The sequence below is a fragment of the Protopterus annectens genome, chromosome 11.part0, assembly GCF_019279795.1.
Source record: "Protopterus annectens isolate FY-2018-M chromosome 11.part0, PAN1.0, whole genome shotgun sequence".
NCBI classification, from domain to species: domain Eukaryota; kingdom Metazoa; phylum Chordata; order Ceratodontiformes; family Protopteridae; genus Protopterus; species Protopterus annectens.
Window position 1 is genome coordinate 152,205,884 of NC_056745.1, and position 17,176 is coordinate 152,223,059.

Genomic DNA, 17,176 nt, shown 5'->3' on the forward strand with positions numbered 1-17,176 from the left:
ATTCACAATGATAAGTGCTTTCAGTGTATAAAACTGTTTCATCAGACCATATAAAACATTCAAAAAATGATTAGTTTAAATACCATCAATACAAACAAAGCAATGAATCACAGCACAACTTAAAATCATATGATTAAAAAGTAAAAACCTAACCACTAATCAGGATAGCATATGTATGCACACCACTCTGCCATTCAAGTAAACACAAAACTAAAGACTTAATGTAGTAGTGGGTGGAGCTTAGACATCATTCAAAGTGTCACATAAAGGCACACCTCTCTTCTATTCATAAAATGGATCTGCAAGTTCAGTGAAATAATGAGCATGATTTAAGTACAGATTTAAGCAATACACAATCATTCAGGCCCAGAGGCTTATCAGCCTGCAGTTATAGATCCATTTAAGTTTTTTCTTTTCAGTTTTATTATTTAAATTCTCACCTGTAATACCATCCTCAAGTAGTTCTAATACTTAAAATTTGAAATAGTGTTCCCTACCATTTCTATTATGTTTAACCAAGGCACTGTTAATCTTTTCATTCTTAATGTCATTATAGTGTTTAAGCATTCTCTCTTTTAACATCTGATTCATTTTACCTAAGTAAAACATTTTGCAGCAGATGCAACTCACATAATAGACTAGGTTCTTACTTCTACAATCAGCATAGAAATCAGGCTCTGTATTGTGCCCAGTAATACGATGTTCAGTGCAAGGACTGATTAATATAAATTTGCAGGCACTAAGTGCCAGTACGTACTGACTCAAATGCCATAAATGTGGAGTGTTGTTTATACCAAAGTTGATGTTTAAAGGACATATTGTTTCTAAATGAAAATTTAGGTACAGGAGTCAGAACTTTTTTAAGGTCCTTATCAGCTAAAAAAAAGTGGCCAATTATTTCTAATTATATCACAAGCATTTATATCACTGGAGGAAATAAATAAAACTCTAATGTCATTATTTTGTGAGGCTGAACTATCCACTGTTTCTAAGTAATCATTTCATTCAGAAAACTAAGGTCTAGTGAAACTATGTCTTCCTGAGAGGATTTCAAAAATCGTATCTTTAATCTCTCAGAGAGTAACCTCTGCTCAAGAAATCAAGTTTCATCATCTCAAATACTTCATGTAGATTGTCATCATTATTGTGGAGCCTCATGGCTGTCAAAAATTGCCCTTTCAAGACATTTTTTGTAATGTGTCTAGGATGCATATTTTTCTTATGTAGGGTACTATTCTTTTTACAGGATTTTTTACATAACATAGTATTAAACACACCAAACATGTCCTTATTCACTGTAGTATCTAGAAACTCAATAGATTTATCTGAATATTTATATGTAAATTTCAAATAGGTTGTAGTCGTGTGTAGAAAATCTATAAATTCAGATAACCTCTGAGGGGTTTCATTCCAAATCAGAAGAATATCAGCTACAAAGCACTTATAGTAACAGATGTACTGACAGAATAAATTATTTACAAGTACCTGGTCAAGTTCCCATTGTGCTTAAACAAGATTAGTGTAACTATTTGCACAGGCTGTGCCCATTGTGACACCAACTCTTTGTAGATAGAATTCTGAACCAAACACAAAGACATTATTTTCCAGTATCATTTCAAGCAGTGAACAAAGTAATTCTACCTTGGACTGAGGAAAGTCACTATTTGTAGAAAGAAACATCCTCACATTCTCCATACCTGATATATTAGGAATTACTGTGAAGACAGAGGTAATATCTAGTGTCAACAAAAGAAGCTTATTGCTCTTATCAACTGTTTAATACCATTTAATTAAGTCTTTATAAAACTCTTTAGTATCCTTTAATATTGTCCAGACACCTTCAGTTATTGGTCGTAATGTTTTATCTACAAAAATAGACATCAAGCAGCCTCTGCTAGACAAAATGGGGTGCATTGGTGGATTAAAATGGCTTTGTGTACCTTTGTAGGCCATACGTTACAGGGATCACAGGATGATCTGCAGTAAAATAATTATATAGTTCTTGTGTAATCAAACCAGTCATTAAGAGATCATAAACAAAAAATTAACCCTATCAATCAGGTCTTTTACTTGATATTTATGGAGCCACATATGTGTGGCTTCATCACCCAGAAGACCATTAATCTTCTCTATATAAAACTGTCTATCCATAATGACTATGCCTCCACCTTTGTCTGCAGGGCATATTTCTAAGCAAGTGGTTTCTCGTAGTTCTTGAGCAGAGGTTACTCTCTGAAAGAGATTGTAGTTACGATTTTTGAAATCCACTCAGGAAGACATAGTTTCGCTAGACCTTAGTTTTCTGAATGAAATGATTACTTAGAAACAGTGGATCAGCCTCACAAAATAATGACATTAGAGTTTTATTTACTTTCTCCAGTGATATAAATGTTGTTTGTGATATAATTAGAAAGAATTGGCCACTTTTGTTAGCTGATAACGACCTTAAAAAGTCTTGACTCCTGTACCTAAATTTTCATTTAGAAACAATATGTCCTTGAATGTCAACTGTGCTATCAACACTTTACATTTATAGGCATTTGAATCAGTACATAGTGGGACTTTTCCTTGTAGGTCCTGTAGCACCTGCAAATTTATATTAATTAGTCCTTGCATTGAACATCTTATTATTGGGCACAATATAGAGCTTGATTTCTTTGACAATTGTAGAAGTAAGAACCTAGTCTATTATGTGCAGAATGTTTTGCATAGGTAAAATGAATTGGATGTTAAAAAAGACAATACTTGAACAATATAATGACATTAAGAATGAAAGGCTTAATAGTGCCTTGGTGAAACATGCAATGGAAAATTGTAGGGTACACTATTACAAATTTTTAGTATTAGAACTATTTGAAGATGGTATTAAAGGTGGGGATTTAAATAATAAAACTGGAAAGAAAGAACTTAAATGAATCCTAGAATTGCTGGCTGATAAGCCTCTGGGCCTGAATGATTGTGTATCCCTTAAATCTGTACTTAAATCACTCTCATTATTTCACTGAAATTGTAGATCCTTTTTATGAGTAGAAGAGAGGTATGCCTTTATATGACACTTTGAATGGCATCCAAGCTCTACCCCACTGTTAGATTAAGTCTTTAGTTTTGTGTTTTCTTGAATGGCAGAGGGGTGTGCATACATATCCTATCCTGATTGGTGGTTAGAATTTTACTTTTTAATCATATGATTTTAAGTTGTGTTGCAATTCATTACTTTGTTTGTATTGATGGCATTTAAACTAATCTTTTTTGAATGTTTTATATAGTCTGGTGAAGTAGTTTTATACTATGAAAGTGCTTACCATTCTGAATAAATACACATCTGTTATTCAACCACTGGTGGTCGTTTTTTCCTGGATTTTCATTCATTTAATTGCATCTGTGTCTGCAAAAAAGGACCTAGTCAGCCGCTCTAATTCAGAAGTTTTAATGCTGCCCACTGACCTCAAAGACCAGTAGGATAACACTACCAAGGGGACCTTAGAAAGTCTTTTGGATGAAGATGCAGAACCCATATGCTGTATTTCAGCTGGAACATCTGGGGACTGGTAGAGAGTCTAGTGACTGCTCCAATGGGGTAGATGGCAAAAAGCGGGAGACTGACCTACCTGAAGGGGCGCCTTTGATCATGAAGGGTCTTGGGAATCTTTGAACCAGAACCTTGCTAGTCTTTGGAAATTATGGGGTTCATCTCCGAGTAGCTGGGATTGATATGGGCACCAGGTAGGCTAGGGGACCAGAATGTGCTGGGACCTTTGGGTCTGGTGAGCCTAAGACAGCAAGAATAGGAGCAGAAGTTGAAGAGGATCTCTTCCAATCCCCTTTGGAGGGTCTGGAATCCTGCTGTTGGGGCTTCTTGAACCTGGGTTTTCTCAGCTGAGGGAGAAGCTACACCAGAAACAGAAGGAGAAGGGAAGCAAACTTGGACCTCTACTCATTAATTGCCCTGGTTCCAAACCCCTCAAAAATGGAGCATCCTGAATCCAGATGCACCACTCCCTAACAGTAGATGCACTTAAGGTGTGCATCCTGGGGCAGCAGCTTGCATTCGTAGAACATGCTCTTTTTAAAACCTTTGTCTATAACTACAAAAAAGTAGACTAACAAACCACAGCAGCAAACTATCAGATAGAAAACACTAACTGAGCCTGGGGTGGGGGGTGGTGAGTGAGCCCAAAGGAAAGACCAAGAGAACAAGAATAAAACTACTTACCTAACTACCAAAGAATAACATAGAACTACAAAAAATACAAAAGGGGTAAGGGAACAGCAAACTCTCACCACTAACACTACACTAAAGTCCCCAAATATTGAGCTGCTGACCTGAATGGTGACAAACTAGATCTGAGGATTATTGAGGAGCAGAGAGTTACGGGTAGGGGAGGTAGTGCTAAGTGGGCTAAATACTTTGAAATTCGCCAGTGTCAGATCCAAATCGGATCTGAAGTCCCACAGGTTGAAGCCAGGCAGAACAGACAACCTTGCATCTAATGTTCATGCTTGCATATGTGTGTGTGTGTGTGTGTGTGTGTGTGTGTGTGTGTGTGTGTGTGTGTGTGTGTGTGTGTATGTGTGCAGACATTAAATACTCACATAACTTATATTTTTTATATAAAATCCTTCCTCCAACAACAGTTAAGTATGCCACAGCAAGTTTGAACTATTAGGTGAAAGAACTATTTTACATGTAAAATAAAACAACCAAAAACAAATATAAAACAGTTTAATAGCTCATTCTCTAGATGAAGTAATGCTCTCCAGGATGGGCATTAACAGGGATTTATCACCTTTCCAGAAGTTGTAAGATCCTTTGCCTGTGGCATCAAGACTCATGCATTAATTTCCTGATTATCTCACCCTTTTGGGCATTGTTGCTTGCATATTATTTCTTCACCCCCTTGCTCCACCTTAATAATACATACTAACCCTAACACTGCCTCTAACCCTAAAATGCATCTTAAATTGTTTTATTTCCATCTTACATTTAAAATCTGCAACATCCAGTCCAAGAGCACCAGTTACTGCAGGTCCACATTCTGCTGTTAGTAGTCATCTTTGGATCTTTGGATTGATACTTCTGTTTCTGTTTTGCTTTTGGTGAGAGAAGGAGCACAGAGACATTATTTCCTGGACGGTGCTTATCACCAGAAAGCCTGATAACTGCTTCATATGCGCCAGCTTGGAATATGTACTTATATTTTGCTCCTTCTTAGGACATTAATTCCTGACTGTGTCTGACTGGGTAGTAAGTGTCTGTGTTGGACCTTTCTGATTGATCTGGTTGCTCTTCAAGACATCTACCAGCAAAGGATGCAACAAGTCTACAGACTCCTGCATCATCTGAGACAAGACTGTTAATCTCCAAAGAGCCTGTGGCCTGCTTCTCATAATGGGATTGGTGCTACTGGCTTCTGGTGAGAGAAGAAACAAAGGGTTATTGTATCTCAGCAGGATGCAGCTGTGGTGAGACCAGCACTAGTAGTAGCCAGGCCGTAGCCATCATGTGCATCCCACTTTCATCATTCTTAATAAGCTAATTCTTTACGTACTGCTTGATTAGCTACTGTCCAACATACCTTCAGATAAATACTTCATCCATAAATCATCAGGGTCTATTTTAATAATTTCCCCTCAAGTGTGTGGTAGTGTACAGATGCAGACACCCTGAGCTGGCATTTTTCCTGTAAAAGCACCCTTAAAATTTCATCAATAGGGCATCTAGTTTGCAATGACAAGCACTGCCCCCAGAGTTGCAAATCAGATACTCCTGACATTACTTTATATAATCACTACAAGCATCTAATCAATAAAAAAGGGCCTGTTGTCATGGATATGAACTTCCCCACCGTCTCCATTGCCAGCCTGCTTGTTATTGATATCCTGAGGCCATGTAGAAATTGCCTCATGTTTACAGACAGTCAGCTAATTCTCAAACAAACTAATAAGGCATGGCAGAGATGTAGTTACACAATGCCACTAGAGGCAAAATTCTGACATAAAAGCACTCCTAATGTCAATCAAGTTGTCAATAGTACACATGCTGCACCCATCACACACAGACACATAGACCCACATATGCTGAGGCACTTAAATGTAACCTTCCTAAACTCCAAAGACCTCCTAGATGAAGTACACATAACAAACATTCTCAGCAGTCCTAAATGCACTCTTCCAAAACAACATGCACATCATCACATACAGTCACATCTCATGGAGCCTCTACGTCTAAGCCCATAAGGCAAGCCACCACACAATCCAACATTGTGGTCATTGCAGACTCCATCATGAGACACACTGATGTCTTTATCACCAGGCTCAGTAAGGCGAAAGTCACAGTCAGTTACTCATAAGGGGCTAGGATCTGCCACATTACACATGCACTCACATTACTGGACCACAAGTACCAGTGTGAATTAATCATAATCCATGTGGGTGTAAATGATCTGAGACATACTTCCCTAGACTATATGAAGAAAGATATCATGGAGCTGTCAGAATACATATCTCAGGCTGGTATGAGTCTAACATTGGGCAGCATTTTACCTTCTCCAATGATGATGCCACAATCTGAACAGAAGATGACTAACTTTAATAATTGGCTTAGTTTCTGGTGTATTTATCAGCATGGAAAGAGATGGCCAATAGGCCATGCTGCTTTGCCAGGGATGGTCTGCACCTCTCCCCTCTAGGCTTTGTAATATTGGCTAAAGCATTGTCTTCCCCCACAGTGCCTTTTTAGGCAATGCCAAACTGAAATTACTTCCGACATAGACAGTCAAAACCAAGAAAATCTAAAGGTGTTACTGCTCAAAGCTAGTAGTCTAAACAAGAAACGCCGCTTCCTAAAAACCCTCCTTACCCTAGAGAATGATGACATCTATGCAGTCACTGAGACTTGGTTTAACGCCATGGACAGCTCGCCAGCAGTAAGAGGCTATAATGCCTTCCACACATTTAGACCAGCTACTACACAGACAGGGACTAAAGGTGGAGGTGTCTCAATTTACATCTAAAATAAATATACCTCAAGGCTGATCAAACAGGACAGTGCACTTGAGCTGCTTCTCCGTGTTCATATCACCATAGGCAAAATCTCATTCCACTTCCTTGCAAGCTATAGGTCCTTTGATATAACCCATGCTAATAAACACTCACAGTCCAACCCAATACCATATTTGTGGACAAATTTAATTACCCAACTATTAACTGAAAATCGTATACTACACCAAATGTGCAGGCACAGAGATTCCTGGACTTTGTAAATGCAGACTCCCTGGACCAGATCGTCAATAAGCTGACAAGGGGCACAAACATACTGGATATGGTCCTCAGTAATATGGGAGAGTGCTACATACCCCCTCCCCCAGTGTAATAACTTCTCTGGTAAGGTCAGACCACAAAATGATCTCCTTTGAGGTAAAACTAAAACCAGGAAGCCCACCTAACTCTAGAATGCTCAGTAAGTACTCTAACGCTAACTTCCTACTGTTACCTGGCATAATTTCAAGCCCCCATAAACTCTGAGATCACAGCTACCTACACAGAACTGTTCAAAGAAACCCTATACACACATTTTAATAGCTGCATAGCGGCAGCTGTACCCACCAGGAAGAAGTACATAACTAACTCAAAAAACAAGCCACCTTTCTGGAATCACATCAATAGCTCTATAACAGAAGGAAGAAAATCATGGCAAAAATTAGGAGTTGTAGCACCTAGTAGGATAAAAGCACTCTAATTAAACTAAACAAACAACTCACAGGACAAATAAAGTCTGCCAAAGCCAAATTGAGTTAAATTTGGCTTCCAGACCAAGGACAACCACAAGGCATTCTTTAACAATGTCTGCAACTCAGAGCAATACACAGTTGTGTGCAGAGCTTGGTGTTAATGGAGCCACCAATACTGAGCCAGAAAATATAGCAAACCTACTGGCAACCAAATGCAGCTCTTACTTTACACCTCTCCCCCCTTAATCTCCCATCAGGATATACCATCAAATATAACTTCCTCTCCTATCACTAGGGAACAGATCCTCAATGCTCTCGCTAAGGCCAAGAATGCTGCAATGATGGACCCAGACAATATCCCAGGATGCCCTCTAAACAGCATGAAACATGACCTATCAGGGCCACTAGAATTGCTATTTAACTGTAGCCTCCAAACAGGCTTTGTGCTTCCAGAATGGAGAACAGCAACAGTGATTCCTCTGCACAAAGGGCAGCCTTCTACAGATTTCTACAGGCCTGGAACCTACAGACCCATAAGTTTCATGGCAAAGCCGTGGATAGAATTATCATGGAAATAATCAATAATTGCATACAAAACCCTCAAAAACGAGATCCAACCCAATTTGTTTTTTCAAGGGAGTTCATGCCTACTGAACCTGGCCACCAAACCAATGGATGAGGACAAAATGGTTCATACAGCCTACCTTGACCTGTCCAAGGCATTTGACACAATAACCCACTTGGACATTGTTGATAGACTCAAGAGGTTAGGTATAAACCCTTATGTCACCTGGCAGATAGCCAGCCGGCTCACAGACAGGACCCTGGACATTAGACTTGGGGAGTCCACCTCTGCAAAGAGGCCAGTCACAAACAGAGTCTATTATGAGTTGGTCCTGGTACTCCTCCCTTTTGACATTTACTTCTCTGAAGTGAAGGCCAGTATCAAGGGCCTCAGGCTGACCAAATCTGCAGATGATTGTAAATTAGGAGCAGCCACAGAATCCCTCACTGACACTAATCCTCTCCAGGAAGGGGTGGCACAAACACATAATTGGTGTCACAGCCGTGGACTAAAGCGAAATGCCAAGAAATGCATAACAGCATCCTTTGGGAAGTCAACCTCCTCTGGTAACTTTCATATTGATAACACAACCCTAAGGGTCGGCCCAGGAGTCAGGGACTTGTGGACACACGTAGTAATCTAGCCTTTGACTATCACATGTCTACAGTAATGAGGAAATCATTCTGCGTTGTGCTACTTGTAAACAAAGGTATGGCATCTTGGTCCAAGAAGGTCATTGTTCCTCTGTATTCAGCATTCATCAGACCTATCATAGAGTACAATGCCTCATTTTTATATACCTAACCAGGCATATCCAACAAATGGAACGTCCGCTGAGGTTAATCACTAAAAGAATACAGGGTGTAAGTAACATGTTCTATGCAGACTGCCTTGATGCTCTATCCCTGTATTCTGTTTTCTACAGGCTGTTAACATAAGATCTATGTTTGGTATAGAAGGCCTTGTCAGACCTCACCCTAATGGACCTCCTGCATATCCGCAAAATGAACAGCACCAGAATTAGCACCAGAATTAGCCATTCTAAAGACTTAAATCTTACCCGTGATATAAATAAGACCTGCTGGGGAAACAGGTATGTATCCCAGAGACATACCTTATCTGGAACAGACTCCCATCCATGTGAAGCAGAGTTCCTCCCCAAACCAATTCAAGTGTAATTTGTACAATTGGATGGAGAACAGGGAATTCATCCCTGGTTTAGTACCTCAGTCTCTAATGGACACAAGCAGCCTATGAATGGTGCAGCTCCAAGGCTCCTGCTTGTAAATGGTTCATTTTTTAAGCCCCTGCTAACAGTAATCTAGGGTATCAGGACTTGTCAGAGATCTGAGATGTGTGGCTAGGCTTAAAATTGCCTTTGTGGTCCAGTACACACCTACAAACTATGAAACCCTTACCATAACACTACCACTACACAAGACAGTTCTGACACTCACCATGTTCATGCACACAGGCACACACACACACACACACACACACACACACACACACACACACACACATGCGCACACATGCATATACTAAAAATAAATCCCCTAACCTAACCCTAAACTCCCCTTCGCACACACACATCACACTCACAACACACGCTTACACACTAAACCTCTAACCAACACAGTTAAGCATAAATGCTTACCTGCCCTTCCACCATACCGCAATACCAGAAGTGCGAATTTCAAACTCCCGATAGTCGGGATTTTGAAATTCGTGCTTCTGGTCTTTTGGTAGTTTGGGGTTTCGGCTATATGATCTCGAATGTTTGAAATTCGGTATTTCAAACTTTCGAGATTATGTAGTGTTCCCATATATATATATATATATATATATATATATATATATATATATATATATATATATATATGCGTGTGTGTGTGTGTGTGTGTGTGGGGGTTGGAGTACCGATCAAAAATAACTTCCCTTGAACTCTTTCTTTTGATGTAGAAAAGCAGAATAAGTCAAAAGATTGAGTTCTATAAAACAGCACAAATTTTTCTTTTTACTTTTTTTTTGCAAGGGGGGGGGGAAGCCCCTGCATCCCCCACACCACTGCTAAATCATATATAGTAACTCCGAGATCACACAGTACTGGAGAAAGGGGAGAAGTACCTTAACCTGGTATTCTATGATTTTGCTCAAAACAATAGACTCCAAGTACTCTCCTTTTGAAGCTCATATTATTCTGTCATTTGGATTAGAATAACAACCACTCAATAAAAGTGCATTTCAACCACAATACAGGGAACTGTATATATATATATATATATATATATATATATATATATATATATATATATATATATATATATATATATATATATATGTATATCTAGTTAAGTACAAATAAAAGTTACTCTTTGCTTTCATTGTATGTTGTAAATATCAGAGACAAGTTAGGTCATCTTAAATTAGTTTAACTGCATCTTACTGATTAAAATTACTGAAGTATTACAGTTTCTGTGGGAAGCTCTTCATATGAATGAAAAATTAAAATTTATTAGAACTGCAGGCTCTCGTTTGAAATGTCAGTCAGTGACAAGCAAGAAAGAATTTGCCTCTCGGGTTATATCCATGGTGCATTTTCAAATCAGGCATTCTTGCTTTTCTGATGCTGAGGATAAAGAATATGTTCCTTTATATACAAAGTGCTATGCAAATACATAACTTTCATTTTTATTTCATATCAGCTGGGAATGCTTATACAAATAACAGATGATCAACTGCCCATCACTGTTAACAATTGCATTAATGATGCCTTAGCTGTATTTTTATTTTAAAAGTGAATTATTTGACTTCTCCAAACCCTTATCATCTCTTGCGTTTGGTGCTCACATATTATTAGTATAATCATGTAACAATTAAAGGGATAAATCTGAAAGGGGTGCCTCTGAGGCAAATGTGCCATTATTTCTGGTTCTATTTATATAATATTTGATCAGGACAAACATTTTGATTCTATAAATGGGTTATGGAATGGTATTCTATCACAGATCTCTAATATGGTCTGATTTGCAAAGCTAGACATAACATGCATCACTGTTTTGTTTTTAGTTTTAGTTAAAGTGAGAGATGCATTTGTGTCAGACATGAGCTTATACAACAGGTTAATGGCAAAGGGGTGGTAAAAGGGTGACCTTAGAAAGAACAGCAACTGTCGACCCACAACAACAACAACAATAATAATAATAACAACAATATTATTATTGTTGTTATTATTATAAGGTTCAGCAGTGTCTAACACAATTGCACCAAAGAAAAGGTTAAAAGCTGTAAGACTCTGTGGCATTTGTAAATGTCTCTAGTTGACTAAGGTAGTCAAGCTTCTGATAGTATTTGGAAAAACACACAGCTGTAAAGCTGTGCAACAGAAACACTAAATTTATTTATTATTATTATTATTATTATTATTTATTTATTGACATTTGTTAACCGGGAATGTCTACTGGGCCAGTGACCCATTTTCATTGGAGGCCCGGGGAGAAAAGCTCCATACAATCACAGAAATGTTTACATAACATCAGCTTTACTTTGAAAGTCAAGAAAGTTTTTACACAATACACATTCAAGTAGATATACAAGACAAATACATATTTAGAGGTATACAATACAAGAAAAATAAACCCAGTGTGTTAGATTTTTAGTAATTTTGGTTGTATATTCTCATAAGTAAGAATATTGTTTAATCAATTCTGTTTATTCAGCCTCAGAAATAAAGAAAGCAAGAGAGATTGGATACAAAAAACAGACAGTGTAAATTGCAACTATATTAAGTTAGTAAAAGTATTGTAGTGTATAGTGGCAAAAAAATTTAACTAAAACTAAAACTGAACTTTAGTGTCAATAACCCTTGACCTTATGATAGCAATTTACAGGCAGATTCTAAAGGCAAAAGATAATGTAGAAGGTATCTTTTATGGCACATAAACTAAGGATATCAAAAGGATGATAAATATTTCCTAATGATCAGAAGAGTATTGGAAATATAGAAAATATTTGTCCCCTGAGAGAGATGGTGTTCAAAGACTGGAATCACTATGGATAGAAATGTACAGCCCCTAGAGACTGTATAACCCCAGGTTCAGTGATGGTCCTAGCTGAACATGGGCAGTAAAACTGGTTAAGCCTGTAGACACCAAAGTCTGGTTTTGTTTAAATGTATGATATAGAAATAACAGGTGGTTTATGGGTAGGTGCACTGCATAATGGGGTCCAGCATTCAGCATTCTGTTATCCAAGAGCAGCTGCAAGAAACAGGTCCTATATTTTCTTATATGAGTTTGTCATTGTCAGTAAAAATAACGAGAATAAACCAGAGACTGAGACTCTGCTAGAGTACTGGAAGATGCTGTTACAGGAGCTGAGAGAGTATACAAAGTTTCTTCTGGTCCTACACCAGTCAGGAATTAATCGAAAGCAGATAATAGAAACTACTCATGTGGCAAGCTCTGTCATTTTCTGAAAGCATGATGCATATTAAGACACTGAATCATATTCTGAAGCAAATTATGTGATCTCTAAATCAGTCTAGAGTCTTGTTTCCAGTGTGTTTCATTGCCCCCAGGATAATGAACAGTGCATTTAAAATATTCTTCAGTATGTAGTGGTTTAATTATTGAACGTGTATTCTATTTCTTTTTCAGATTATTTTTGCTCTTTTATTGTTTGGAGCAATAGTCCAGAATATGCAAGTTTTTTGCTGTTTAATATACAAATCCTGCTACTTCTTTCTTGGGCTATTCATATTTTTGCAGTTTGTACACTTTACTGTGATTTTTTTCATATTTAATCTAATGACATTTGGTGAAACAATGAAAGCCATTCTATCTGCTGAGGTACATAGTGAAATGAGGCAGCAGAAAAGAAAAACTGTTATTATGCCAAATTCAAAATGGAATATATGTATTTTACAAATTATACATTTTATTTGAGTATATGTGAGTTAAACAGGTTTGGGGAAGCCATTCTTTAATCTGTGTAAATATGCAGAGTGTGGCTTTATTATGAATGTCATTACTCTATTATGTTGATGGAAATATTTGCTTCTGTGTAACATCTTAGAGAAGGCCTGTTTCAGACTGATTTTGCAAAGTTGCTTACATTAGGTCATAGTTTTATAGGTTCATAGTTACCTACTTGGCTATTAAGCCATGACAGTCTTTAGAAGCATATCCATACATTCCTATAAAGTTTTAGCATTATATTTTAATATATTTTAAGTATGAATAATCCAGAGATGAACTTCTGCCTCAACATTTACATGTTGCTCCTCACCGTGAGAGTGATAAACATGGGATGAATTTGCACTAACCCATCTATTCCTCAAGATTAAATTTTGAGTAGTGTAAGACAGGTTCTTTATTCATGTGGATAGAAGACAGTTCTAAAGAAATGATGTTCTCTGTTATACTTATCTACCCCTCTAACATGTTGTATTTATGCTGAAAAAGAGATTGATTCTCTTAAGCAGGTGTTTATGCCCTCATTGGACTTGCGAATGTGCAGTAGGTGTGGAGGACAGGGTCTCTTGACACTTTGTATGTGAGACAGCGATCCTCTGTCAGTAACCTGAATGATACCATAAAGAGGGACAAGGCTTTCCGATAATCTGCATAGTTTTAATGGTTTAGGCTATTGATTTTTTTAAGTGAGCATTCGAGTTGTATCAAACGTTTGGACAGATACAAATTGAAGCAGTTATAGGGTGGTGCAGTGATGCAGCGGTTAGCGTTGTCACCTCACAGGAAGAGATTCTCCCGTTTGATTCTTGGCTGGGGTGCTTTATGTGTGGAGTCTACACGTTCTCACTGGGTTCGTGTGGATTCCCTCTGGGTGCTCCAGTCTCCTTCCACATTCCAAAGGCATGCGTCTAGAGTGTTTCTCCTCAGGCCTCTGCTGAAAATGGGCTCTGTCCCAGTTAGACTTTTCCGGTAAACAAATGTAAAATAAAATTAATAAATAAATTATACTGAATCACTGACTGGATGAGTGCAGAATACAGTGGAATTATCACATCCCTGAACTTGGACACCATACCTTTAGTAAAAAGCTGTGCAATGAAAAATGACTTTATTACAATAGTTGATATGTGATGATCAAAGGACAGTTCATTGTCTGTATACATTCCCAGGCCCCCTAACTACTGGATCAATTTTTGGGGTGTGTTGTGAATGGGATAGTTAGAATGGATGTCTTGCTTGCTGAAGGATACCATTGTATATTTTCTGGAATTTAGTTTTAGTCCATGTTTTGACACCAACTATTGGTTTGGGAAAGGCCCACTTAGAGGATCTTGGTGTCCCCTGGGGATTTTATGGTGGTACTGAGTTTATAGTTATCTGCAGACATGATCAGCCATAAACCCTTAACAATAGCTTTGACCTTAGAGAAGTAAATGCCAAAGAGGAGTAGTCCAAGGACTGAACTGTAGGCTACAAAGCTAGTGAGAGGTCTTATAGAGGAACTAGAGATGCCCACCCTAATTTCATGGGTTCTGTTTGTGAGCCAAATTGCTATCTGTTGAGTTACACAGAGATTAACATTTAGTTTTTTTTTTTTTTTTTTTTACTTTCTCCAGGTCTTTTGGGTTTCTATTACCATGGCTGGAATGAACCCCATTCCTAAGTCAAAGTACAATTAAAGTTCATGAAATTAGCATTGTTTCAATCTTTGATTTCAGCCAGAAGTGCTGTCCGCAGCACCCGTAATGTGCCCTGTAATGACTCCTTCTGCAATTCGTATGGAGTTACATGTATTGGTAACATATTTAAATATGATTATAAGACTCATTGCTCCTACTGCTATTGGAACTGTCTGGGTATCTTTCTTCCACATTGCTTTCTTTATTGCCTACAAATCCTGATATTTTATGACTGTGTCTCTCTGTATGCAAGGCACTGAAGTCACTGGGTTAAGCGATTTCAATGATCAATGCTACTTTTGTCTTCTTTTCATGGACTACTACATAATGTTTACACAATCCACAATGCAACAGTCTTGCCACCTTATTATGCATTTCAGTATACAGTTCTTCTGCCATTAGTATGTCACAACCAGCAAAGAGGTATGTGACTGTTTCCACTCTCACATGTTCAATAGACTTTGTAAACCAATCTGTACATAGACCACTATCTTGGGCTGCCAATGTTAACCTTTCATCTTTTGGCTTGAATTTGCCTCTCCTTAACCATTCCTGCATTTCATCCTGATAAACATGAGGTTCTTCCAGACATTTTCTATAGTTGCAGCTATATTTATTTATTTTCCACATTCCTTGCCTTCTCATTTGATCCTTCACCTTATATTCTTTCTTTTGTTTTTTGGCACATTCAGTTGCTGCCTGATTTTTATCTGCTTCTGGTTTGATTTCCATTCCTGCTTGACATCAATATGCTTCTGCTACACTAAGCAGGGAAGTCATCTTCAATTTTTTCTCCTCATGTTTCAAAGCTTTCAGTATGTTTGGGTCCTGTGAGGTCAGCAAATATGTGTGGAGTCCTATAACTGCAGATATATACATGTAATCATTTTCAAGGAGGCCCATACCTTCTTCGGAATGGGGAATATATAGTCTTGTTGTACACTGATTTTTATAAATCATTTGGTGAGCATGAAACATCCTTCTTATTTTCCTATCTAATCAATCCAACATGTTTTGGGAGCAGTCAATCACTCCAAAACTGTAATTTAGGACAGGAAGAGCAAATTGGTTTACCTAGATGTCAGTGTTGTTTTCAGGATTAATTTAAGTCTTCTAAAATATTCCTTATTCATCTTTATTTGCATTTGTTCATGTTTTATTGTTGACCCCACATCGGTTCCCAAATATTTATACACTCCCTCTTGCTCAAGTTCTTTTATATCACATTCCTGTCCCAAACTGATGTTTTCTTGGTGCTGCAGCTTTCCTGCTTTAAAGGTTGTTTTTGCACATTTATCAAGGCCGAATTACATTCTTGTATCATCTGAAAATGTTTTGACAACTTGCAGTTGTGCTTTCAATTCCTCATCTGATGAGCTGTACAGTTTTAAATCATCGACAGAGAAGATGAGAAGTCTTTACACTTTTGTTGCTTTCTAGGAGTCAAATTGTAGCCCTGACCTAATCTGTTAAGTAGACAGCTTAATGGGTTAAGAGCAAGGCAGAATAGCAGAGGTGACAGGGAGTCACCCTGAATATCCCCCTTTGGATTTTTATCCATGGAATAATAATATGTCCTTTAGAATGGCTTAATTGCAAAGTGGTCTGCCATTGTTTCATGGTCACTGTAATGTAGTTAATCAGTGTAGGAAGTATCGTATACATTTTTAAGCACTTTTTTATCCATGAATGTGGGACATTTTCAAATGCTTTTTCATAGTCAATCAATGCCATACTTAGATTCTTCCCCTGTTTACAGTTCTCCATTATGACTTTATTTAGCAGCAGATGATCCTTTGTTCCAAATGACTTTCTTTTATTGCCCTTTTGTTCTACTGCCATGATTGAGTTTTCTTCTAAATGACTAAAAACTCTGTTGACATCAGTTCTAGTTTATACGTAGTTGGAAGGCAAGTTATTGGTCTATAATTTTTAGGGTAGCTTGTAGGTTCACTCTTAAGTAGGAACACTATTTTTGCTGTTGATGACCAGGTTGTTGTCTGTTCAGAGTGTGCATATAAATAGTTCTTACTCATGGCTAAATCTTGGTGCAAAAATGTTATTAACTAGAGGTTAGGTATTGCATCTTGACCTGGTGTTTTCCAATTAGAGGCTTTTCTTAACTTTGTTTTAATCTCTCTGGCTGTTACTACATCCCATTTCATAACCTGTACCTTTGAACTTCTTGTACTTCCTTTTACTTCTGCTATCCATTTAGCATATTTG